The sequence below is a fragment of the Pinus tabuliformis genome, chromosome 4_2 (genome assembly GCF_031772625.1).
Source record: "Pinus tabuliformis cultivar Carrire ecotype Pingquan chromosome 4_2, CPIR1, whole genome shotgun sequence".
In the NCBI taxonomy this organism is placed as follows: Eukaryota; Viridiplantae; Streptophyta; class Pinopsida; order Pinales; family Pinaceae; genus Pinus; species Pinus tabuliformis.
In genome coordinates, this window is record NC_142304.1 from 928,635,017 (window position 1) to 928,660,640 (window position 25,624).

The window sequence follows — 25,624 nt, forward strand, 5'->3', positions numbered from 1 at the left end:
ATCTTCTTCTGCTCTGATACCAAAAATGATGAAGCGACGCTGTAGTGATTAAATTAATCTCAAAATTAATAATTAATTAAACCCGTGTTTAATTAACTATCTAAACCCAATCACTTAAACAGATCCCAAATTTTTTAAAAGTAGCATTATATTAAGACAATTTAAAAAAAAATGTGTTCTTGAAAAAAAAATCATTTTTCTTTTAAAACATCCTCTCAACTAAACATTTATTCAAAAATAATTGATGAAGCGAAGCTGCAGTGATTATATTAATCCCAAAATTAATAATTAATTAAACCCCTATTTAATTAACTATCGGACCCCAATCACTTGAACGGATCCCAAATTTAGCTATTCTGTTAGAATAGCATAACTACTTTAATTACTAGAATATAGCAAACCTTCAACTTTTCCCACAAAACTGAAAGGAAACAAAACTCTAGTTCATAACTTCTTGGGTCCGGAATTGAAATTAACTCGCATGCATCTTCCGAAGCAATATCTGTTGAATCGCGTCCCTTCTCAACGAATGGTTGTGATTGATCTGGAATTCAAAAAATTAAACCACAATTGATAAAATATCGTGTCCGTTTTCTAAATTAAACCCCATGAATTTTAACCATGCAATTACTATCAGATCTACCTCCTTCAAGCGGACGGTCACAATTAACTAAGTTATTAACTCAGTTTTATAATTTCTCGCGTCTGTTTTTGGAATATTGCTTACAGTTTCGAGGTCGCGCGAGAAACCGCTTCCCGCTTACGAAACCTACTCTTCTATTCTGATTAACGCCCATGCTTGTTACACACAATGACCGTTACATCTATTGGATCTAATCGATCGGAAATTTCAGATCTTCTCCTGAGTTTAAACGAATTTGTCGAGGTTTCTTAGTTCTATTGAGAATTTTCACTTCCGCCAAGTTTATTATGTCTCTAAACTATATGTTTGTGACCTTGAAACATATCCAGGCTATTACGGTTAACAAAGGATTCAACTTACAATTAAAGAATCAAATCACATAATAAAAATCACGCAAAAACATGTTTTGAACACAACATTCCTTTATTCATAACATTATTTACATATATATTCAGAACATGTCATGCTCTGATCTGTTCTCTCCTCTACTTAGCTTACTCTAGCACTATGACACTCTGTCTAAACACCCTCTATGTCTCAGATTGTTTTCACTCTCCTCGCAGGCTTACATTTATAGAAATAAGTACATAATTATGAATTATTCTAAATCTATAATCTTCTCCATAAATCACTCAACCAATTCCTATTCGAAGATCTCGTGATCCCTAAGATCTCTATGAGATTACACATATCCATTATCCCTGATATTCTCACATAGTTGAGAATATTTCACAACTAAAAATCTAACACACTCAATCTATACAAGATTCCTAAAAATAATTAAAAACATCACCCCTAAAATCAACCAATGAACAATAATATTCTGAGCAAGATGCTCATGCATCAATAACATTACCAAAAAAGATAACTTCAAAAAGATTTTTTTTTTGGAATACGCTGACTACGTTGTACGTGAGGGTTGGGTTCCCCCTTGAACTAACTTCCATGCAACACCATCCCGCCTTTTGACTACACTACTGACTTCAACTCCGACCACCAATACAATATTGGTTTTTATCAATTTTTTTACATCAATCAATTTCTATTACATTCCTTTTGCTTGACATTCCCACTTCCGACATCGACACTAAGCGCAACACCTTCTACATTTGGGTCCAGGTTATGACTACATCTAACTTGTATTCATTACCATACCACCTTCCGACTCCCTGAGTAACTTAAGCTCTTGTACAGTTAAAATTTTATTTTTATCTATTTCCATCCCAACAATCACATTCCTGTACTTTCTTTTATTTATCTATAAAATAAATCACAACTTGAAATCGCCTATATTTCAATTAAACCTTCCTCGATGTCCCTTCATCCGATCTCACCTCCACGTGTATATATTGTTACTCATCCGCAATCTTTTAAAACAAATCTTGTTTTCATCCTTTGTGATTTCTATTTCGTAATCTCTTCTTTGCACCCTCTTTACACTGCTTCTTTGAAACTTCTATCCGATTACAAGTAAATAACTCCAATGTCATGATGTTGCTCATAATTTCTACCTAACATGCAATCTCCTTAAAAATAGATTTTTACAGAGCTCCTTTGAAACTTCTATCCGATTACAAGTAGATAACTCCAATGTCATGATGTTTTTCATAATTTATGCCTAACATGCAATCTCCTAAAAAATAGCATTACTGAAGTTAATATTCATTTAAGAAACCTAATTTCTATTTATTTCTTTTTTAGGACATTAAATGTGAAGCATAGCTAAATCCTGTAAAAAAAATTCATAACAAATTATATATCAAAACATACAGACAATGTGTTTTCTTTACGTCATATTCGACATACCTCCTGAAATTTCGATCAAAAGATTCACTGGAAAATCCACAAGATCGTCAACGCGTTTTTACATCTTATGACTGCAAGCATAACATTGGTCCAATGATTACTTATCGAATTCACATGTTAACCAATTTCAAGATCAGTTTTATGCAATCAATACAATGAGCCTAGACAACCCTACATTCTCTATCCATCTTATTACAAGTGAAAAGCAATTCTTTTTATAACTAAAACCATAATCAAACGCTACGTATAGATATAAACAACCACAAACATTTTAGCATTCACTCCATTGTATGTCTGCACATAGTCACTTTCTCTTTTTCCATATATCTCCCCATGATATCTGATGCAAACACGCTGACCATTCTGGAAAAAATATGTCCCTCGGCTTGAATTACAAATCCAAATAATCACAGTCGAACAATACTCAACCAGTCTGAGCTAAGTAACACCATAAACCTTTGCACTCATTGATACCTAAAACATCTTTCTTCTCTTCGGTATTGAAATGTTTCCATTCATAACGTTGTTGTTCGCTCTTGACACACCCTCATCGCCACCATGCCCACCCTTCGGTTTCAGAAGATAATTTGATCCTTCAACACCACGTTTCCATGGTTCTTTTCCCTCCCTCTCATCTGTTGGAAATTTCTGGTAATTTCAAACAAATAAACTGAACAGAGAAAATGCTCTGTTTTGCACAGGATCTTAACACAAGGAAGCAAAAAAAATATTTCCAGAGAACAGAGGTTCAACAACACACAAAAACTTTGTATTCATTAATCAGAGACAACTGCTGTTACAAATTCTTCCTTTACCAGAGGGATTCTCCAAGAACTTCCACAAAACAAATTACTCTGTTTCAGCTCCAAAAATTTATTTTTACACTACTGTGTGTAAAAATAAAACTTACATTTACTGTTGTAAAAACATTCTCCTTCACATTTTACATTCAACAAAAAAAATTCCTTTACGCTGCTGCGTATTCCATGTGCTCAAAACTACTGTAAAAAGGAAATCCCCCCCCCCCTTTTTTTTTACTTCTTCGCACTGTTGTGCGTTTGTTCCAATTTTTCACAAAAAACATAAAACAAAACATAACATATCTTTTTACTTGTGCCGTCTAGAATTACACCCGTAAATAAAGAAAATTAAAATTAAAAACATTTACCTATGCCCATACTTCCCGTGAATAAAAAACTTAAAGACTTTACTAAAACTTACCTATCGTAATAAATTCATTTATTACTTCAGCATGGTGAAAAATTAATTTCTCGTCCTTTTACTGACAAACCTGGCGGTCAACCAAAAATTTACTCCACGCAAGTTCAAATGATGCAGGTCCGTTGATTTAATCGGACGGTTGACGGCGATATCGGGAGGCCCTTCCATGCTGAACTTTACCGTCCGGGGAATGGGTGGTTTTGAAAAGTCAGCTCAGACACGTGGCAGCTAGTCGGTGTGTTCGGAGCCTCCCGGGGAAAAACAACTTTTGGCAAAAGGCGGTGCGATATAAAACTGCCTGGTTTCCAGAATTAATACGCGCAGTTGAAATTATTAATATTTCAACACTCCCCTTTAATTTCAACTGCTGGGTTATCAGTCATACCAAAACATTTCCTCAAAAATTTAAAACTCTTCTGGCCCAATGGTTTGGTCACAATGTCAGCTACCTGCTCCTGAGTCTTGCAATCAATTCCCTGATGTAATGAAACCTTGTGTCAATGTGCTTCGTTCTCTTATGAAACACGGAATTCTTGGATAATACAATAGCTGAGCTATTGTCACAAAAAATCACCGTTCCTTTTGCCTGCTCTTGGCCTAAGCTCATTAACATCCTTCTCATCCAAACTGCTTGACATGCTGCTGCTGTAGCTGCCACATATTCTGCCTCTGCTGTAGACAATGCTACAATAGGTTGTTTCTTAGAAGAACATGAAATGGCTCCTGAACCCATGTGAAAAACATAACCGGATGTGCTTTTCCAATCATCTACACTTCTAGCCCAATCACTATCAGCGTATCCAATTAGATCTGAACATTCTGAAGTAGTATATAAAATGCCAAACCTTTTAGTATCTTTAACATACCTCAAAATTCTTTTTGTTGCCTGCCAATGTGCCTCTTTTGGCCTCTCCATGAATCTGGAAATTAAACTAACAACAAACATTATATCCGGCCTAGTTGGAGTCAAATACATGACGCTGCCAACTATGCTCTTGTACAAACTAGGATCAAAATCCTTGTTGCTGTCCTCTTTGCTGAGTTTTAATCCTATCACTGTGGGAGTGATTGCTGCCTTGCTGTCCTGCATGTTAAATCTTTCCAACACTTCATTAACATATTTTGCTTGTAATATAAAAATATCATTTTCATTTTGATCTACTTCTATTCCTAAGAAGTATCTCAGAAAACCCATGTCAGTCATCTCAAATTCTTCTTTCATGACTGGTTTGAAATTTTCAATAAGGTAATCATCATTGCCTGTGAAAATAACATCATCAACATATAACACAAAAATTAAAATTTTACCATCATTTTCTTTGATGTAGAGGGTGGGTTCTCCCTCACATTTTTCAAATCCATTTTCCAGTAGATAGGAATCTATCCTACTGTATCATGCTCTTGGCGCTTGCTTCAGCCCATAAAGAGCTTTCTTCAATCTGCACACTTTGTGCTCTTGGCCTTTCTTTTCATAGCCCAGAGGTTGCTCAATGTAAACCTCTTCCATTAACACTCCATTTAGGAATGCTGACTTTACGTCCATTTGGTAAAGTTTCCACTTGTTTTGTGCTGCTAGGGACAGCACTGCTCTCACAGTTTCCATTCTAGCAACCGATGCAAAAGTTTCCTCATAGTCTCTCCCATACTGCTGCTTGTATCCCTTAACAACCAGTCTTGCCTTGTGCCTTTCTATTTTTCCTTCAGCATTACTCTTGGTCTTGTAGACCCATTTAACTCCAATGACTTCTTTCCCTTTTGGTAGTTCAACTAAATCCCATGTCTTGTTTCTTTATATGGCATTAATCTCCTCATCCATAGCTTCTATCCATTTCTTATCCTTAATAGCATCTTTGAAATGAATAGGGTCATCAACATGACAATATAAAGCAAACAAAGAATTCATACTTTCATCATAAATGTCACTTAAATTTCTGAATTTCTTGCCTCTTTCATTTGGTATACAAGTGCTTGAAGAAGCACTTGAATTTCCTCCTTGTGGTGTGCTTGGAGAAGCACTTTCATTTCTCCTCAAGGGTGTCCCTTGCTGTCCTTGTGCTGGCGCTGTTGTTTGGGGATGTATTTCAGCGATCTCTTCATCAATTTCATCATGAGACAAACAGTTTTTAGCATTCACTGTTTCTCTATGCTTCCATCCCAAGCTTCCTCCTCAATGAACTGAACATCTATGCTCACAAAAAACTTCTTGGTAGATGGGATATTCAACCTGTAAGCTTTGGATTCCTCACTGTATCCAATGAAAATTCATTTCTCCCCTTTGTTGTCCAACTTCTTCCTTAGCTGATCTAGAATGTGTGCATAGGCCACACATCTAAAAACATTCATGTGAGTGACTCCTTGCTTTCTCCCACTCCATGCTTCTTCCAGCATTCTGTTCATGATTGCTTTTGTAGGACACCTATTCAAAATATATACTGCACAGTGTACAGCTTCAGCCCAATAATCATTTGGCAAATGCTTTGCCTTTAACATACTCCTCGCCATGTCCATGATTGTCCTGTTCTTCCTTTCAGCAACTCCATTTTGCTGTTGGGTGTACCTTGTGGTAAACTGTTTGTGTATTCCATTTTCTCTACAAAATCGTAGGAATTCCTTGGAGATATACTCACCTCCTCTGTCAGTTCTTAGAACTTTGATATGCAGCCCGCTTTGATTTTCTACAAGTGTTTTGAAATTGCGAAATTTTTCAAACACTTCACTTTTGTTCTTTAGAAAGTAAACCCAAGTTTTTCTAGTAAAAACATCAGTGAATGTTAGAAAATATTGGTTGCCTGCTAGTGATGGAGTTTGCATTGGTCCACATAAATCTGAGTGGACAATTTCTAAGGGTGCTTTTGCCCTGATGCTTTTCTCTGATGGAGAACTTTCTCTGTGTTGTTTCCCCAAGATACAACCTTCACAAAGGCTGTCTGGTTTCTCTATCAATGGTAATCCTCTTACCATTCATTTTCTACTCAATAAGTTAAGACCTCCAAAGTTGAGATGCCCAAATCTCAAGTGCCACAACCAATTTTCATCTTTCGGTTCGCTTTGGAAAGCCTCTTGTGTCACGGCTGCTATTACTTCTTTATTTTTCAAATCTGCCCTTATTCTGAGAGGGAACATCCTGTTCCTTGTCATCTTCACTTCAGAAATGCATCGTTTGCTGGGTGCTCTATCCATGATGGTGCATACATCATTCTCAAAAAAAACATTGTAACCCTTTTGAATAAGCTATCCAATACTTAAGAGGTTACACTTCATTCCAGGAACATAATAGACATCTGCTATGGTTTTCTTTTCACCTTTCTTTGTAAATATTTTTACTTCTCCTTTTCCCATAACAAAAATTTTACTATCAGTCCCAAGTGTGACTTGTGATTTCACATTTTGATCTAAAGCAGAAAACAGGGCTATGTTTCCTGTCATATGGTTACTACAACCGGAATCTAGAAACCATATATCATCACTGTTTGTTTTAGCCATGTTACAAGCTAAAAGCACATTATCTTGGTTGATATTTTCTCTAGTGGTATTTGCACTAGATCTATTATTCATATCATGCTGCTTTTCCTACATTCATTGGCATAATGCCCATATTTTTTACAATAATAACATTGGACATTGGATTTTTCATACCTTTGTCCTTGAGCATGATGTTGTCCACTTTGTTGGCTGCTGCCTTAGCCTTGGTTCTGATTTGGATTGTTGCCTCTTCCTTGAGCATTTGCTGGACTATTCCTTCCACCTCTATTTTGGCTTCTGCCTCTTCCTCTCTTGTTTCCTCTGCCTTGACCTCTTCCTCTTCCAAAGGACATCTGGGTCTTGAAGGCTTGCTCTAGAGATGTGTTTTTATTTCTACTCAACCTCTGCTCATGTGTTATCAGTGATGCATGTAGTTCATCAACTGTAAAGTTTGTGAGATCCTTTGTCTCTTCTATGGTGGTGACAATCACATCGAACTTTGAGGGTACGACCCTCAACAGTTTCTCCACAGTCCTCCTTTCTTCAAGAGTTTCTCCATGAGACCTTATCTGTGTGACAAGACCAATCACATGTGTGAAGAATGAGTCAATATTATCTGACTCCTTCATGCACAGATTCTCAAAATCTCTTCTCAGCAACTGTAGTTTTGTTGTCTTCACTTTATTCATGCCTTGATAGGCTGTCTTGAGAGTTTGCCATGCTTCTTTGGATATCTTGGCTGCTGCTATCCTTGGAAACACACTCTCATGCACTGCTTGATACAAAAATACGAGGGCCTTTGAATCCTTCTTCTTATTGCTCTTCAATAGATCTTTCTCTGCCTGAGTTAACCTATTAAACTCATCTTCATCTCCTGGTTTTTCAAACCCATATTCAACAAGTTCCCATAAATCTTGAGAGGCAAACATGGCTCTCATGGTTATTGCCCAATAGTCATAGTTTCTCCCATTAAATTGTGAGAGCTGAGTATTAAAAATACCCATGCTAGTGCTGGAGCCAGCCATTCCTTGCACTCTCAGCTATGCTTCAAATATTTGACTGTGTATTTAAAAATCACTGAGTGTCTTCAACAGCAACACAGAAAAAAACTTTGAGAAATACCTGGATCCTTTCTTGACTGAGTCTTCACTCTGCTGGAGAAGCTGATGCAACAAAAAGAACCTTCCTTCAGCGTCTTTGACACCTTCAAAGAGCCTGGGCAAGCTCTGATACCACTGTCAGGAATTTTCTGGTAAATTCCAAAACAAAATCACTCAACAGAGAAAATGCTCTGTTTTGCACAGGATCTTAACACAGGGAAGCAAAAAATTATTTCCAGAGAATAGAGGTTCAGCAACACACATAAAAACTTCGTATTCATTAATCAGAGACAACCATTGTTACAAATTCCTCCTCTGCGAGAGGGATTCTCCAAGAACTTCCAGAAAACAAATTACTCCGTTTCAACCATTGTTACAAATTCTTCCTCTGCGAGAGGGATTCTCCAAGAACTTCCAGAAAACAAATTACTCCGTTTCAGCTCCAAAAATTTATTTTTACACCACTGTGTGTAAAAATAAAACTTACATTTATTGCTGTAAAAACATTCTTCTTCACATTTTACACTCAACAAAAAAAATTCCTTTACCCTGCTGCGTATTCCATGTGCTCAAAACCACTGTAAAAAGAAAATCCCCCCCACTGTTGTGCGTTTGTTCCGATTTTTCACAAAAAACATAAAAAAAAACATAACATATGTTTTTACTTGTGCCGTAAAAACTAGAACTACACCCGTAAATAAAAAACATTAAAATTAAAAACATTTACCTATGCCCATACTTCCTGTGAATAAAAAACTTAAAGACTTTACTAAAACTTACCTATCGTAATAAATTCATTTATTACTTCAGCGTGGTGAAAAATTAATTTCTCATCCTTTTACTGACAAACCTGGGGTCAACCAAAAATTTACTCCACGCAAGTTCAAATGATGCAGGTCCGTTGATTTAATCGGACGATTGACGGCGATATCGGGAGGCCCTTCCATGCTGAACTTTACCGTTTGGGGAATGGGTGGTTTTGAAAAGTCAGCGCAGACATGTGGCAACTAGTCGGTGGGGAATGGGTGGTTTTGAAAAGTCAGCGCAGACATGTGGCAACTAGTCGGTGTGTTCGGAGCTTCCTGGAGAAAAACAACTTTTGGCAAAAGACGGTGCAATATAAAACTGCCTAGTTTCGAAATTAATACGCGCAGTTGAAATTATTAATATTTCAACATCATCAGGCTATTAGATGAAGAATATTCGGGCAACAATCAATCTTGGCTCTTGATAAATAAAAAAAAATAAAACTCCTGCGATTGACTTCCAACTGAGATTGAAATATATACACCTATCCGCAGACACTGTTCTTGGAGATGTAATTTGTAGATGGTTAATTATATATAATATTTGAGATCATCTCAACCGTATATTTGTGATACGCGTAAAACAAAGTTAAAGATTTGCTTCACTTCAAAATTTAGATAATATTTATTCAACTTATATTTATTAAAAAATTAAATTTAGAATTAAAATAAATTTATCGCTAATACCAACAACTCTAAATAAAATTTCAACTTGACACTTTCTTTGCTAAGTTACGACCATGCAATTTTTTTTTTCAAATTATCAACCATACAAACCAGGAAAATTCCACTTCGATTGTGGTTCCTTCTCCTTATAGAAATAATAAAACCCAAGAGATTCAAGTAAACACCATAATATTGTTCAAGTATCCCAAACACTCTCTTGTACACATTCAACTTAGCTTTCCTGAAATGCATTTCAAATCCAAAAAAATTATTCATCAAAGTTTACATAAGTTTTTTAAATTGGTCATTTTTCATTTTTTTAAACTTAATTCCACTCCCATTCCAATGATGTGAACTTCAAGTAATATTTTTCTTCCATTTAAGAGGCAGTACGTCCCGTTTAAAAGCGTTTTACATTTTTTTCCTGCTCATAAACATATAAAATAATACACAAATTATATATAAATGACATCAGGAAAATAATTTTTTAATGGTGTATATATATATATGTATATATATATGTATCATTTTTAGAGGAATAGAATCAATTATAAAAATGATTTATTACGAAAATATAGAAATTTATTTTATTTAATAAATTTAAATTTAATTATTAAAATTATATATATGAATGAGTAATTTAAAAAAAAAAGATATAGAGGCTTATGTACTTAGTTTTTTTAATTTTTTTTTTTTTACTATTCTAATTATTGAAATAATTATCATTCTTATTAAAGGTAATGAATTTTTATGATAATTTGATAAATCAATATAATAAAGTTGATGAATATATTTAATAAAAAGATAATAATTTTTTTATATATGATTTTATCTTTAACATATATTTCAAAATGTTAATAATTGAATTTTTCAAATTAATATTTTTCAAAATCGTTCATTTCATTTCTTAATTTTCTCTTCTCAGAATATAACAATAATAATTTTGAATTAAGAAGAAATATATATCAATACCGCTTTGTTTATAATATTAAGTAAATTAGACACTAAATATATATATTTTAAAACAACATTTTGTTTTTATAAAAACTATTTTCTATTTTATTAACTTACCAAGTTTATATATTTTTTAAATTATTTTAATTTCTTAAGTTTTATCTCACAAAGTTTTTATATATTATATTCTTCAAACGGTTTAATTGTTTTAAATTTTATTTTATTTTTAATTATTTAGTATTTTTTCAAATATATTTTAATCTCATTATTATTTAAGTAGTTATTTTCAAAGTAAATAATATTATCACAATTATATAGATTAAATATCTTCACTTAAGATAATTGTAAAATTTTATTCATGTATTTAGGTTCTAGGTCATTATCTATTATATAATAAAGACAATATATTAATGTTAAGTCTTACTTTAACACCAAAAGGAATTTTTATTGTAAATAACATATGGAAAAAATACATCCTAGGCACAAAGATTTGCATGGGCCAAGGAGTGAGGTCACTAAAGGCTTAATAAATTGCATTGATCATAGTAAGCCACAAGATTTGACACATGGCCCAAGTTGTATTGTGAAAGAACGCACAATGTTATGTGAAATGGGAAGAGGTGCACACAACACAAATGGAATGCACAAGAAGCCATAACTTTGAGGGCTTAGCTAGGTGATGAGTAATTTTCTTAACATTATACTTCTCCCCATATCAGATGAGAAATTGGAGCATTTGAGAAGGATTTTATTTAACGTAGAAGATATATATTGAATGAGGATATTATCAAGTAGGTTAGATGTTGGGTCCTGAATACAGGTTACACCTAGTCACATCTAGTCAAAAAAATCATGGGGAAAGTCTTCGTAGAAAAGTTAGAAGAAAACCATGGAATACTTATATAGTTTGATGAGACTCAAAGGAAAATAAGAAAATCAACATATTGGCCAAACACTTGGTGGGATTAAGTTCACTAAGGTAGAAAATTAAGTTGATCCACCTGAAACCATTTAGGTAGATTCCCTTATTACTTCACGCATTTATCTTCTAAGATTTTCTATTTCACTTGTTTATTATGTCATAGATATATCCAATCATATGACACAGTACATCCACTAATCATAAAAACTAATATATAGACAATATCTAGTTATTTTTGCTACACTATAAGCTATATAGCATAAAAAATCTTCTATGATATACCCAAGAAACATAAGCTCTCTTAATGGTATAGTTTCCTCAGTGGCACATTAATTAGTACAACCACATATTGTTATTTTGTACCTTTTACCTTTTCTGATATAATACAATACAAGCTTGTCGACCTACCATATATAGATAGAGTGCTCTTTATAATAAAAAACAGATTTCTATATATAAAACCATATATTAATTTTAATTGTTCCATACCTACTATTACATGTATTATTGATTGTATTTTTATCTATGGATTTAGGGACTGGTCCATCAAAGCCTGCCTCCCTTATATGTGTTCCTCCTATTATAACCCCAAATACTACTAAGATCACCTACCCACTATCTATGGTCATCTCATCCTGTCCTTCACCAAAAAATTCTATGGTCTCATGCTTGTTGTCTCCCTCGAATTACCATTATAAAATTTGACCGAGGAAAATCAAAGGTGTTTCCTTTGGGGCCGTGAGCAGTTTGGCTGCTATATCACCAAATCTGGAAAATGGACAAACAATAGGAAGAAGATAAAATATCTCAAAGGCCAAAAGAAACTCACGTATTGACATGGTCGAGGGAATACAACAATCTATTGACAAGGTGCTTAAAGTAACATAAGCACCAGACATTGTTTCGTCATGATAATTATCTCTTCAACAATAGGGGGTTGGATTGTTTTGGAAAAACTAGCTTTAAAAAGGATGTTGCAATGAGAAAATCTGCATATATTGCTACTACAGGAACCATGAGGTGATTGTGATAAGATCTATGAGGCCCTTGAATTTTTTTTCCTGGATGGTATTTATTGGAAGCTGATGCGAGAAGTTGATCTAGAGGAATGAAAATGGGTTTTAACCAAAATACTTCAATGTTAATATTTCTTAGGGCACAAATATGATTTTATGGGAAAAAATCGTCTCTTAAGAGAAGGGTATGGATTTCGCTATTGTCAATATATATGGCATTTGTCACGAGTGTGCCCCATTATGGGATCAATTATTGAATAAGTCCTTTAGGAAGGTGGACGATATAGTACTTAGAGGGGACCTAAATTTATCTTTAAGGGCATCTAAAGTCTAGGTGCCTCGTGATCTTCTAGAATCGATGGATGCTTACTTCTTGTTTAAATTTTTCAACGATAGGATTATAGATGTAAATTTGATTAAGTAGAAGTCATATTGGTAGAAAAAAATGATTGGGGATGCCTTAGTGACTAAGTTCCTTAACATGTTTCTAATGGAAGAAGGTCTGATCGAAAGGATCCCTCTATTCTGATAATGGGTTGGCATTGGTGGCATATCTAATCACCGTATGGTGTTTTTGGATCTCAAAGGAGGAAATAAAAAATTGGGAAATCCATTTAAATTTAATGCATCCTATGTGGGCGATGAAGGCTAATTGCAGCTGCTTTCATATCATTAGATCCCTTAGGTGTTGATTGGCTAGCACTTTCCTAAGAATCTAAAAAGGGTGAAGTAGGTAACAATCCAATGGCCTATCCAAAACAAAAATATGGATGAATTAGAGTTGAAGTATGTAGAAGAAGAACTAGAAAGGAAGGAGTATAAAGAGGGAGGTCCTTATAACTTAGAGGTTGATAAGAAGATACTTCTATAGATGGAGTCCAGTAGAATGAGACTACTGTGAGAAAAGGAATAATTATGGAGACTAAATAGAAGGGAAATATGGATGAAGAGTAGCGATGAAAATACCAATTGTTTTCAAAATTATACCAAGGCTCAAAGAATTTGGAATACAATTTTGTCTATTAATAATATTGAAGGGGGAAGGGATACATATTTTGAGGATTTGGCTTCTCCAGGAAGAAATCATTTTGGAAATTTATTTTGAGCCTAAGAGGAATCTACTATATCTAAAGTAGTTTACATGCTAGGTTTCTTCCCTTGCTTTGCAAATGAAGAATATAATGTGAGACTTATAAACCTAGGAACTGAAGGGGAGTTCCAATTTTTCCTTCATGGAATACAAAAAGATAAGAGGCTAGGACTTGATCGCTATATGGTATAGAATTTTATTTGGGCTTTTACGATCTTCTAGGGGTAGACATACTAAAGGTTGTGGAGGAGTTAGAATTGAATGGGAGAATCGTGGATACATTTAATTCAACTTTCATTGCACTCATTCCAAAGGCTGATGATCTCAAATTGTTTGATGAACTAAATATAATATATCTATGCAAATATGTCTACAAATTAATTGCCAAAATCATTACTATCACACTTTGACCCACACACTCCAAGAATGTGTCTAGCAAGTAGTTTGTGTTCTTGGAGGGAAAAAAAAGTTATGAGGCCATTCAAGTCACACAAGAAGATCCTCAAAATTTGAAAAATCAAAAGCTGAAGGGGATTTTCATTAAAATTCAAACTTTAAAAGTCTTATGATAGGGTCAATTAGGTCTATATTCAGATGATCCTCGACCCCTTGAGTTCTGAAGTTCCTTTCATAAACTAGGTAATTTCTTGTCTCACCTCTCTCTCTTTTGGTGTCCTTATTAACGGAGCAATATATCATTTTTTTGATGCCCAATGTCGATTGATAAAAGGATGTCCCTTATCTCCACTATTATTTCTTCTGATAGCATAGGGCCTTATAAAACTTATTTTGGCATCTAAAAGGAGGGGGGACTTTTGGGGAATTGAGTTTGCAAAGAATATTTAGATTACCCATATCTTGTTTGTTGATGATATCCTTGTTTTTAGCAATGATAAAGGCAAGATTTGGAATCCATCAGTGACACATTGTCACTATTTCTTTTTTTGGTCAAATAAGAGGGGAGCCTTCTATTAACCAAAAGAAATATTACATAATTTACAAGGCCTTACAATGTAAGGACCAACATGGGCTAACCCTATAAGGGGTAACCAACTACACAGCTCGAAAAAGAACCCAAAACCCTCAATTTGAGGCTTACCAAAATCTCCATCCAAGATCTCGTGAGATCTAACAATCATGAAACTAGCATTTTGGCAACAAGCATCCCTTTTACTCGGTGCACAGACCCAATAAGGAAAGAGAGCTAGAGTTTAAAGAATGTTCGGGTCCGGTTTGAAACATAAGTTTTGAGAACTTTTAAAACTTGAAACCCGTACGATAAAGCCCTTGATGATCTGACGTTCCTCCAAGATATCAAATCAAAAACCTGCAAGGTATTTAATTTCCTTTTCGAACCCAGTGAGGAATATAAACCACTTATCTATAAAGCATCGGGTTTGTTTTGTGGTTATCCTCTGATTACTTTTCCACCCGATGGCCATACAATTACAAAGGTAGTCAGGATCCATGGCTGGCAACCTGCTAAGACACATGCTGATTACCAAGTGCCTCTCCCCTATGGAAAGCTTTGTTTTGCACAATTTTCTCTCTCTTCCCCCCCCCCCACCTTTTTTTTTAAATCAAACTGTTAAGAAAGGCTTACAACACCACTTTCTCTAACTTCCACTAGTCTTCCTTCTTGTTCCAACCTAATAGTATGGAAGTTTTCCATGTCTTTGTCTGCCTGTCTTTGTCAATCCTCCCGCAAATTCCCAAAGGGTATTGAATCCCACATATACATGTTGTAACTTTCTTTACACAACACTCCTTCATTCGCCAGATGAGCAACTAGCATATTGGCTTTTCTTCGCACATGAACGAGGCTGGCTAGTCTCATGGTTTGTAGGTGGGAATGAATGCGCTGAAAGACCTGCAAAAGTTGCCAATGTTTGGATACTTCTTGAGGTTCTTTTCCATTGCAGATCTTCTTGGTCGCATTAATAACCAATTCTGAGTCAACTTCAATAATTGCATTGTGAGAATTTGACTCAATTAGTATTTCCAAGAACTTCCATAAGGCCATGAGCTCTACCATGTTGTTTGTTGTTGTTCCCAGATGACCATGAAAGATATCCTTTATGCACCCATACTCATCTCCGATGACCCCGCCAAACCCAGCCATCCCTGGGTTACCTTTAGAAGCACCATCTATGTAATTTTCCTGAAACCATGAGGTGGAGGTTGCCAAAAGTCTTTATCAACATTTATCTTGCTTACATCCTTGTGTATGCTTTGGCGAACTTGCGATTGGAGACCCAATTGCAGTAGTATACACTTGTCCTGGGGTAGAGTTGGTTCCTCACGAGGTCTCCCTAACATGGCACCAATAGTCTCTTTGAGTTGTCTTAATATCTGTGAAATAGTGTTCTGGATTGAGTCAGTTTTGCTTTTGAAAATCATGCCATTGCGTTTCTTTCCAGACATCCCAGATTAGGAAGCCTGGAACCAAAGTCCAAGCGTTGTTGATGAGCTCATTACTTGAGAAGTTTCTTCTCCAATTCCTCAGAGTGTTGGTAATACTGAGGCCATCCCTGTCAGTTTGTCTGAAGACTGAGGCCACCCAATCCCACAAGGTTGAGGTGAAAGGGCAAAGGTTGAGTAAGTGTTCCATTGTCTCCTCTTGTGTACCACACAAATAGCATTTGGATGGGCCAACAAAACCTTTCTTTAGAATATTTTCCCAAGTTAGAATTTTCTTTTGTTGAACCAACCACATGAACATCTTTATTTTCATCCAATGCGGGTTCTGCCAAAGGTCCTTCCATGCCTTATCAGGGTATTGATAATCACACCCTGTGGCTATCTGCTTGGCTTCTTTGAGGTTAAAGTTACCTTCTGCGTTTCTTCCCCATCTTAGTTAGTTAGACGAGGACAAAACCAAAATCTTCCTTTGTTCTAAGTCCATAGAAAGAGAGTTTGCCTGAGCTTTCAAAGGGCTCTCTTCCCTGTAGCCTAGATCCTTCCAAGTTCTCCATTTGAAATTGTTCCTTATTTAATCCCATGAATCACTTACCATGCGTAAACCTTTGTTGTTAGTGTCATTCTTGAGTTCGGTTAGTTCTTCTCTAAATAGGTTTGGTTCTTGCTGCGAGTTATCCTCCAAGAATCTTGCCAAGTTCCCATCTCGGAACTCCCAGAAACCGTGCTGCTGGACAATGACTCTATTTTCCCAAGCAAGATTCCAAATGCGGGAGCCCTTGATAAGCCCAGACATTCAAATATGATCCCTTTCCTACCAATTATGTGCATATTTTTGTTTCCAAAGATTTGCCCAAGGGGATGTTGAATCCTTGAGCCACCTCCACCAAAGCTTTGCACCCGAAACTCTACTGAGTGTTTCGGGGTCATGAAGCCCCAAACCACCATGGGCCACAGGTTTGTAGAGCTTATCCCAAGCTACTAAAGCCCATTTCTTTTTCTCTTCCCCTTTGCCCCAAAGAAAATCTCTTTGGATGTTCCTGATCTTTTGCAAAACTCCTTTAGGAACAGGAAGAGATGACATCATGAAAATGGGTATGGCCTATAGGACAGATTTTGTGAGCACAAGGCACCCTACTAAATTCAAAGATCTACATGTCCACTTCCAGATCCTATCTTGAAGTTTGTTAATGATCGGCTCCCAAACTCCCCTGCTTAGAGGTTTGTCTGTAAGGGGCATTCCAAGGTACTTAGAGGGTAACTAATCCCTTTGGAACCCTAGAATTTTGGTAAGGTTTCTTTGAATAGAAATGTCAGTCTTAAAAAAGAAAACTTTTGATTTGTCAAGGCTTACCTTTGTACCAGCAGCCATGGAAAAGTCATTTAGGATTTGTTTAAAAGCTTTGGCTTCCTTGACCGTGGGAATGCCCTATAGCATAGTGTCATCCAAAAATTGTTGGTGAGTTGAAGCCACACCATCTGTGGTGAGTTTCAAACCATGGATTCTTCCCTTAACACTTGCCATTTTTATTGCTCTGCCTAGCCCTTCCATCATAAGCACAAAGAGGAAGGGGGAGAGTAGATGTCCTTGTCTAAGACCCCTAGAAGGCATGAATGTTCTTGAGTGTGGTCCATTAAGCAGGATTGAAAAACTGGCCATGGATACAAGGGCCATGACTCATCTGATCCAATTGTGGTCAATTCCATAAGCTTTTAGCATTTCTCTGATGTAGGACCAGCTTAGCTTGTCATAATATTTCGCTAGGTCAAGCCGTATGATCATTCCAGCTTGCTTGTTGTTTTTCAAACAGTGTACCATCTCATGAGCTTGAATGATATTGTTGAGAATCTGTCTTCCTTCCACATAACTAGTTTGCTCTGCTGAGATAAGAGCTAGAAGAAGTGGCTTGAGTCTGTTAGCGATCACTTTGGAAATAATATTGTACACCACATTACACAAAGCTATGGGTCTGAATCTGTCTGGTGTGATGGCTTTTTCCTGCTTTAGAATCAAAGCTATGAAAGAGGCATTGAGAGCCTTCAGGATCGATCTGGATCTTCTTGAGTCTTCAACTGCATTAAGGATGTCATGTTTGATTGTTTTCCAGCATGCTTGGAAAAAGTCCACATTGAAACCATCTGGGCTAGGAGCTTTCCCATTTTCCATCTCGTTGTTAACTTCCCTGACCTCTTCTTCAGATACTAGCCTGTTGCGATTATGATTGTCTTCCCTTGTTACCAGCTTGGGGATGTACCTTGTGAATTTATTAATAAACTATGACCTATCTAAGAGAGGCTCCTTTGCAATGTTAAGGAAGTGTTGAACTATGACAGATTCCATTTCTTTGTGGGTAATGAGCTATTTTCCTTGAGAATCATTGAGTTTCAAAATTCTGTTATGTGAGCCATGACTCAAAGTTGACTTATGAAAAAACTTTGTGTTTCTTCCCCTTATTTAATCCATTGTACTCTCGTTTTCTGTCTCCAGAAAAACTCCTCTAGCCTGCACCTATCATCCCATTCCTTCTGAAGAATATCAACTTGAGTATTCTGTTCCTCGGTAAAGCCATCTGTGATCATAAGTTGATTAATCCCCTGAAGTTTTTTTTCAACTTATTTTTTGCCTTTGAAAATGTTGCCAAATTGTTTTTTGTTCCAATCTTTGAGTCTGGCTTTGATGTGTTTAATTCTTTGTTGTAGCATGTACATTTTAGTGCCTTGAAAGGGAAACTCTTCCATCCACCATTTCTCAATGTTGTTGGTGAAGTTAGGGTGAGAGAGCCAGATATTTTCAAACCTAAAAGGTCTATTCCTCGGTGTACCCATAAAAGTGGCTTCAAGCTGGACAGGCCAGTGGTCTAAACCTCCAAATGGAAGGATAAAAGCTAACATGTTAGGGCCCGTGAGAAATAGGTCCTTTGAGATCAAGAATCTATTTAGTTTAGAGGCAACTTGAGAAGCCCCTCCTCTCTTATTGTTCTAGGTGAAAGAGCCATTTATTTTTTCAGCATCCACTAATCTCATGTTATTTATAAAGTTCTGGAAGGCAGTGGAGTCTCTACCTAGTGTTTTGGTGCCACCTTTTTTCTCTGTAAGAGACTTGATCATATTGAAATCTCCTGCCAGAATCCAGGGTATATTAGGATGTCTCTCTCTTAGCTCCTCAAGGGAAGTGAGAAGCTTGAGTTTGTCTTCTAGTTTTTGAGGTTCGTAGACATTTCTAAACATGTAAATTTTCTTACCACCCACAGGCTGTATTACCAACGAAAGATAGTTCCTGGACGCTTCCGCATCCAATATTCCAAGTTTTCAGGGATTCCAAAGCGTCAGAATCCCTCTTGCTGAGCTATCTGCCTTAACCTATAGATACTCATACCTGCTTAACCATTTGTTGTGGATTTTTGTGATTTTATCCATTGAGCACTTCGTTTCCTGAATGAAAACCATGTCTGGTTTTTCTTCTTTTATTCTACTACTGAAATTTCTTTGTTTCCTTTTACTTCCTAGGCCCCTAATATTCCATGTTGTAAAATTCATTAAGATAGGTTTGTAAAAGAGTAACAGGTGAGATCTTTCATCTTACTTGAGTTGATCATGAGCTTTCCACATTCTGTCAACAGCTCATTCTGGCTTTTCCTTCCTCTTTTCCTACTTGGGTTCTTGGAAGAGTTCCCCTATGTTTCCTCCATTATCTTCATCCCTCTATTTTCCTCACTGTCATGGTTTCTTTTCACTCCAGAAATCTTCGACTGTGATTGTCATAGGAAGAGCTATTGAACCTTGTCAAACTCCTCTTTTGGCAGGGAGTCAACTCCTTTGGTAATACCCTGCTCCAAAAACTTTTCCAGATCCAATTTTTCCTTTTCAAGAATCTCCTGTAGTTCATGATCCTCCATTTCTGCCTCACTTGGGGTCATCTCATGGTCCCTATTGAGCTCCACAATGCTCAGTGGATCATCCTGTTGCTGGTTGTTCTCCAGTATGTCCTCCATGTTAGTATCCCTATCCTTCTCATTGGTTTTAGTTTCCGATTTCTGGTTTTCCCCATTGTTTCCTATATCTTCTTCTAAGATTTTGAAACTATTGTGGCTAAGTTGTCTATCCTCGTTGATTTTCTTTAGGTTCTGCTTTCCTCCTTTCCCCTTACCCCACACCTTGGTGAATAAAATATTAGGTGGTTATTGAGAGCTAAGAGTTGTGTGTTGGTAAAATCAGTTTTAGAATTAATATTTGTTTGTTGGATGACCCTTACCTAGTTCCCAAAGTTATTATTGAATCAATCAAAAAGCTTTGTTCAATATTTCGCTGGGTAGGATCAAAGGAGGAATTTGTTCATCCCTAGATTAGGTGGGAGAGGATTGCATTGTCCAAAGCTTGGGGCACATGGGGAATAAAATACCTTTATATTTTTGTTAAACCCCTAGCTCAAAAGGTTGGCTAGAGACTAGTGGCAGCTAATAGGGTTTGGATTATAGTCGTATACAAGAAAAATATCTTTCCTCTCTCTATGGAGTATTGGATAATAATTACAAAAAAATGCTCTCCTAATTCCTATGCCACCTAGGAGGTGATTCTAGCATCCCTTTTACTTCTTAAAAGCGGTTATGCATGGAGTGTTGATAATGGTGAAAAGTTGTGCAGTAGGATGGATACCTGGGTTGGTTATGGGGAATATTACAATCTACCTCACAATATGATCACATATCTAAATGAGCATGGAAATAAATATTTGTATCATATTGTTGATGATGGTCGTACTACTGTTTACTCGCAGGATTAGATGGATACTCACTGACTCACTCTACCTAAGGAGCACTGGGCTACATGGAAAAGCTACATTACAACTCTGAATTCTTCATATGTTCACATTACAGAATGAGAGGATACTCTATGTTGGGTACACTCCACGTTTGGATAATATACTCCAAATTTTGGTTACATACATCAAATTGCAAATAGAAAATAAGTGGATCTAGCTTGGTGGTGGGGAAATATTTAAAAACTAACTTTCCCTACAAAAAACCATGGTTTTCCTCTCATGAATTATTGAGAATAAGGTCCCAACTTGGGATAACCTTCAAAAAAGGAAAAAAGTGGGACCCAATTGCCGTGTGTTACATAAGAATGTTGGGGAATCAGTTGATCATTTATTTTTGAAATGTTATTTTACTCAATGTGTATGGAAAAAAATTGAATGGTGCATAGGCTATAACTTGCACTAGAATGATAAATTAATCTTGCAAGTGTTGGTGGGACTCCTCAAAGGATGTATCCCAAAAGAACATTCCTCCCTTCATTTTTTAGGGGTAGTGTGGTTGTCTAAAAACAAGGCTATACTCTGGGAACTTCCATTTTTCCCTGATATTCTTGTGGCTGAAATTCATGCTATATTTTCTCTCTTGTTGTCATCAAAGTCTTGAAAGAACCTTAGGGTCATCTCTTAAGAAATTATAAATCACGAGGCATCTTGGGATTATTTTGGTGATGCCTCAAATGATGACGGGATTTGCAGTGGTGGAATTGCCATATATCTCAACAACAAATCACAAATTTGTTTAGGTAAGGGCACTTATAATTATGCTAAATTTCACTCTCTCAAACTTCTTCTTTGTTTGGCTATGGAAAACAATTATCACTCAGTACAGTTTTTTTTCGACTCAATGAATGTAATAAATTGGTTTAATTTTATTGAGGGATCTCACAACCACATACTACCTTTTACCTTAGAGGAGATTATCCATTTAAAGCAATCATTTGAGTATTATACGTTTCCATATCTATAGGGAGAGGAATACCATGACATAGTCTCTTTCAAAGGCTGGTACATTACAAGTGATTGGTGTTTGGAATATTTTCAAGCACCTTGATGACAATATAGATGAGTCTTTTCAACCAACTTACGTTGTTGGATATTTTTATTAATTCAATCTCTCTTACGACTTTTACATAGGGTTTCATGCTTATGATATTTTATTGATATGGTCTATTAATGAGACAAATTTTTATTTTTATTTTCTACAACGAATTTACTAACAATAAATATTCTTGAAAAATATGGTATTTTGAAACATTTTTCATATATAACATTCAACTGTTGCTCTATATTAATTAATAAACTAACATATTCTGACTGTTCATTTTATGACACCTTATTATTTTGGACAACTATTTTAGAATGCACAAAGTGCATCTACAACATTTAACTTTCTTATCTAATTTAATGAAAGTTATGAGTTTTTCCTAAAGATACAAATATTACATTTAATTACAATTTGAATTGGTCTTTAAAAACTTAACTATAATTTTTTTTTATAGATATTTTACAATTTTATAAAAAATTATTATAATTTTTAAAAATATTTAACATATATATATATATATATATATATATATATATATATATATATATATATATTTGTAAGCTTGATAGATCTCTTTGTATTAACTATTTTCAAAAGTAATTTACAGCCAAATACTTCAGGTAGACACCTCGGCCCCTGAGAGGAAAAAAAGAGGGCAGTGCTAAGCGAGAAGTAACAAGAAGAATAGATTTACAAGAGCAGAACAAAGGATTCTACCCAACGTGGGTAGAATCCACTATTCGACATTTTTTTCCTTTCTTTTTCCCAACTTTGACCCATCCAAGATGACTTTGCTGAGCTGGCATGATTTGCAAACTGAGCTGGGCTGATGGAGAGGTCTCCTTGTCTGAATCTGAGGGAGAGGACTCAAGAGTTCTTTTCTGAGAGTTTGGTGGGACAGAAGATTCCTCAGGACCAGGCGAGGGCGGATCCTGTGCCAGCTTTGCCTCCATTCCTTCCGCATTCTCTTCCTCTTCATCTGAGCTGGTATCAAAATCATCCATGGGGGGAGGATCATGAGGTTTCCAGCTTTTGGATTTTGGCTTAGGATTGGCTTTCTTCTTTTGGGCAGGCATCGAGGGACAACAGCTCTGAAGGTGCCCTGTGAGATGGCAATTTCGGCAGCGAAAGGCTGTGTTCTCGTAATCCAGGGTCTGGGTCCAATGGAAGTCTCCAATTTTGAGATTAATTTGATCAGGAAGACCTTTGCTCATGTCTATTTCTGCACAGATTCTGGCAAAGGTGTATATGCCCTTTTCTCCTCTAGAGGTGTCTGTGGCTAGAAAGCGGCCTAGAGTATTGTCGATTCCTTCGAATACAGCAAAGTGCCAGAGATGCGCCGGGAGATTAGGAAGTCTGACCCAGATGGGGAGCTTGGTGATGGTTGCTGTAGAGGGATCAAAATCTGGGAACCAAGGGGTGAGGAATAAACCTGCTGAGCCCCAAAACCATGGGCCTTCAGTTAATGCTTTTTGGTAGTCCTCACTGAAAACAAACACTACAATGAAGAAACCCTTTGAGCAGAGAAAAACTTTGCAATTGTTGGTCCAGTTGGAGTGTATCCATTGGTAGAGATCTGCTGTGCGTGGCCATAGCCCATTGAATCTGCAAATGATGCCATACTCTGCATAATTTTGGAATTGTTCATCCAACATTGGATGAATTATTTCAATGGAGGGGGATTCCTCCAGTTTATCCACCAGAAAAGGTTTGGGAGCCTGAGCTGGTGGAGCTGATTTTTTGGGCAACTGAGCATGGACAACATCTTTGTATGAGAAAGCCGCAGCTGAAGATGACTGTCCAACAGCTCCCCCTCTCAGACGAAGGGAAAAAAAGATGGAGGCATTTCTCTTAATGTTGTAAAAAGAAAGGGGATAAAGATCCTCAAGTTGTTTACCTTCATGGAGGAGTCGTTGGGCTACAAAGGGAATCCCCAGCCTAGAATCCAGGATTTGCTTGAGGTCCTGCACCAGATCCGAAGAGCATACCCATTGAAGTAGAGTTTTGCCAGAAAGGAGCACAATCTGGATCTGGAAATAGGCAGAGTGATCTGACATCTGCTTTCCTCTGCAAATCTGAGATGAGAGGAAGCTGGTGCTTTGGAGGGCCACCTTTCCCTGAACTTGCCGCAGGGGCCTGTGAGAGGAGGTGGGAGTCCAATGGGCATTGAGTTTGTCATTTCTTTCCGCCCGAAAGAGCTCCCAGATGCTCCGTCCAGGCAACTCCAGGAAGCAGAAAGAATTCTGACAATGAAATACAGAGTAACGACTGCTCTGGGGAGGCAGAAGAGGTTCTAAAGGGAATGAGCAGCCTTCCAGAGCGTAATATTTCTTCCGTATGAATCCCTTGAGGCTAGGGTTTTGCTGACAGGCGAACTCTTGTAACGCTTCTAACGCAGTTGCAGCACATCTTGCATCGGAAAAATCAACAAAACATAACACAAGAGGATCTCCACCAGGACGTCGAGCCTCCTTTTGTACCAGTCGAACATCTTTGAAACCAATGAATGGACAGAAAATGTGTGCAGCTTCCCTGTGAGAGCAACCAGCAGGAAGACCCTCAACAAAGAGGGTATTTGATGCGCCAGATGGAAGATGCTCATCAGGCGTTCTCAAAGGTTCTCTTAATCCCTGCGGCTCTGACCTTTGATAGCCCAAACCTAGGCTCCCTAACTTCCCCCAAGTCCAGGATCAACACTTCCAATGCCAGACCTCTGACCCATTAAAACAGAGTTAGGAAGGGACGAACCTGATAATCCTCCATAACCTCCACTGCCTCCCAACCTTGTCCCAAGGGAGCCTCCCAAACCACCAATATCACCAGATGTTAACCCCCCACCAGAATATGAGAGCCCATTTCGAACGTGAGAATCCAGAGATCCAGGGGCGTTGGATTCCCGTAGAAATGATCGACCCGCCGCATCAGGAAAATAACCAGAAATATCACGACCGCCAGAAATCCCTACTGGCGGGAGATCACCACGAGTGCGCTTGGCCGGAACTGGAAACCCTAGTGAGCGGCCATCTCTCCAGGAAGCATCCGCCATTGTTCTATCAAAAAAAATATTTAATATATAGTGTAAATTATATATATAATTTTTAAGAAACTAATTAAAGATTAAAAATATATAAACGTTAAACCCTAAAGGTTAACAAAATATTTTGAGAAATTTAAATATTAGGGCTATAATGTTGGACACTTCATAGGCTTAAAAATGCATTATAACATATTAAAATAAATTAAATGTTTAATAATGCTTATTACAAATGTCTAAACTTTAATTAAACTCGAAACAGTTTTTTTTTTTTTTTGGGATTATTTTTTCTTAACTTCATATCATGATTAGTAATTATATGAAATATATGAATGTTGATATTTAAAAGGAAGAGGTTTATAGAATTTAAACCGAATTTAATTATTAAATAAATAAAAAAATAGTAATCGTATTAAATTTTTAATGTTATAATTTTTTATAAAATTAGGTTTATTTTTATTAAACTTTTAATTTTAAATCTAGATTTAAATTTTCAATAATAATAATAATAATAATAATAATAATATTATTATTATTATTATTTAACAACTTATTATTAAATTTAAATTTAGTTAGTTGTTTTAAAGTGTGTGATTCACTTTTTGAATTGCATAACTATAAATTT

At 36.4% G+C, this 25,624-nt stretch overlaps 1 pseudogene; it reads right to left on the reverse strand.

Annotated features, from left to right (window-relative positions):
- Positions 1-23,463: 23,463 nt before the first annotated feature.
- LOC149172737 (nuclear speckle RNA-binding protein A-like) lies at positions 23,464-25,011 on the reverse strand (annotated as a pseudogene).
- Between the last annotated feature and the right edge of the window lie 613 nt (positions 25,012-25,624).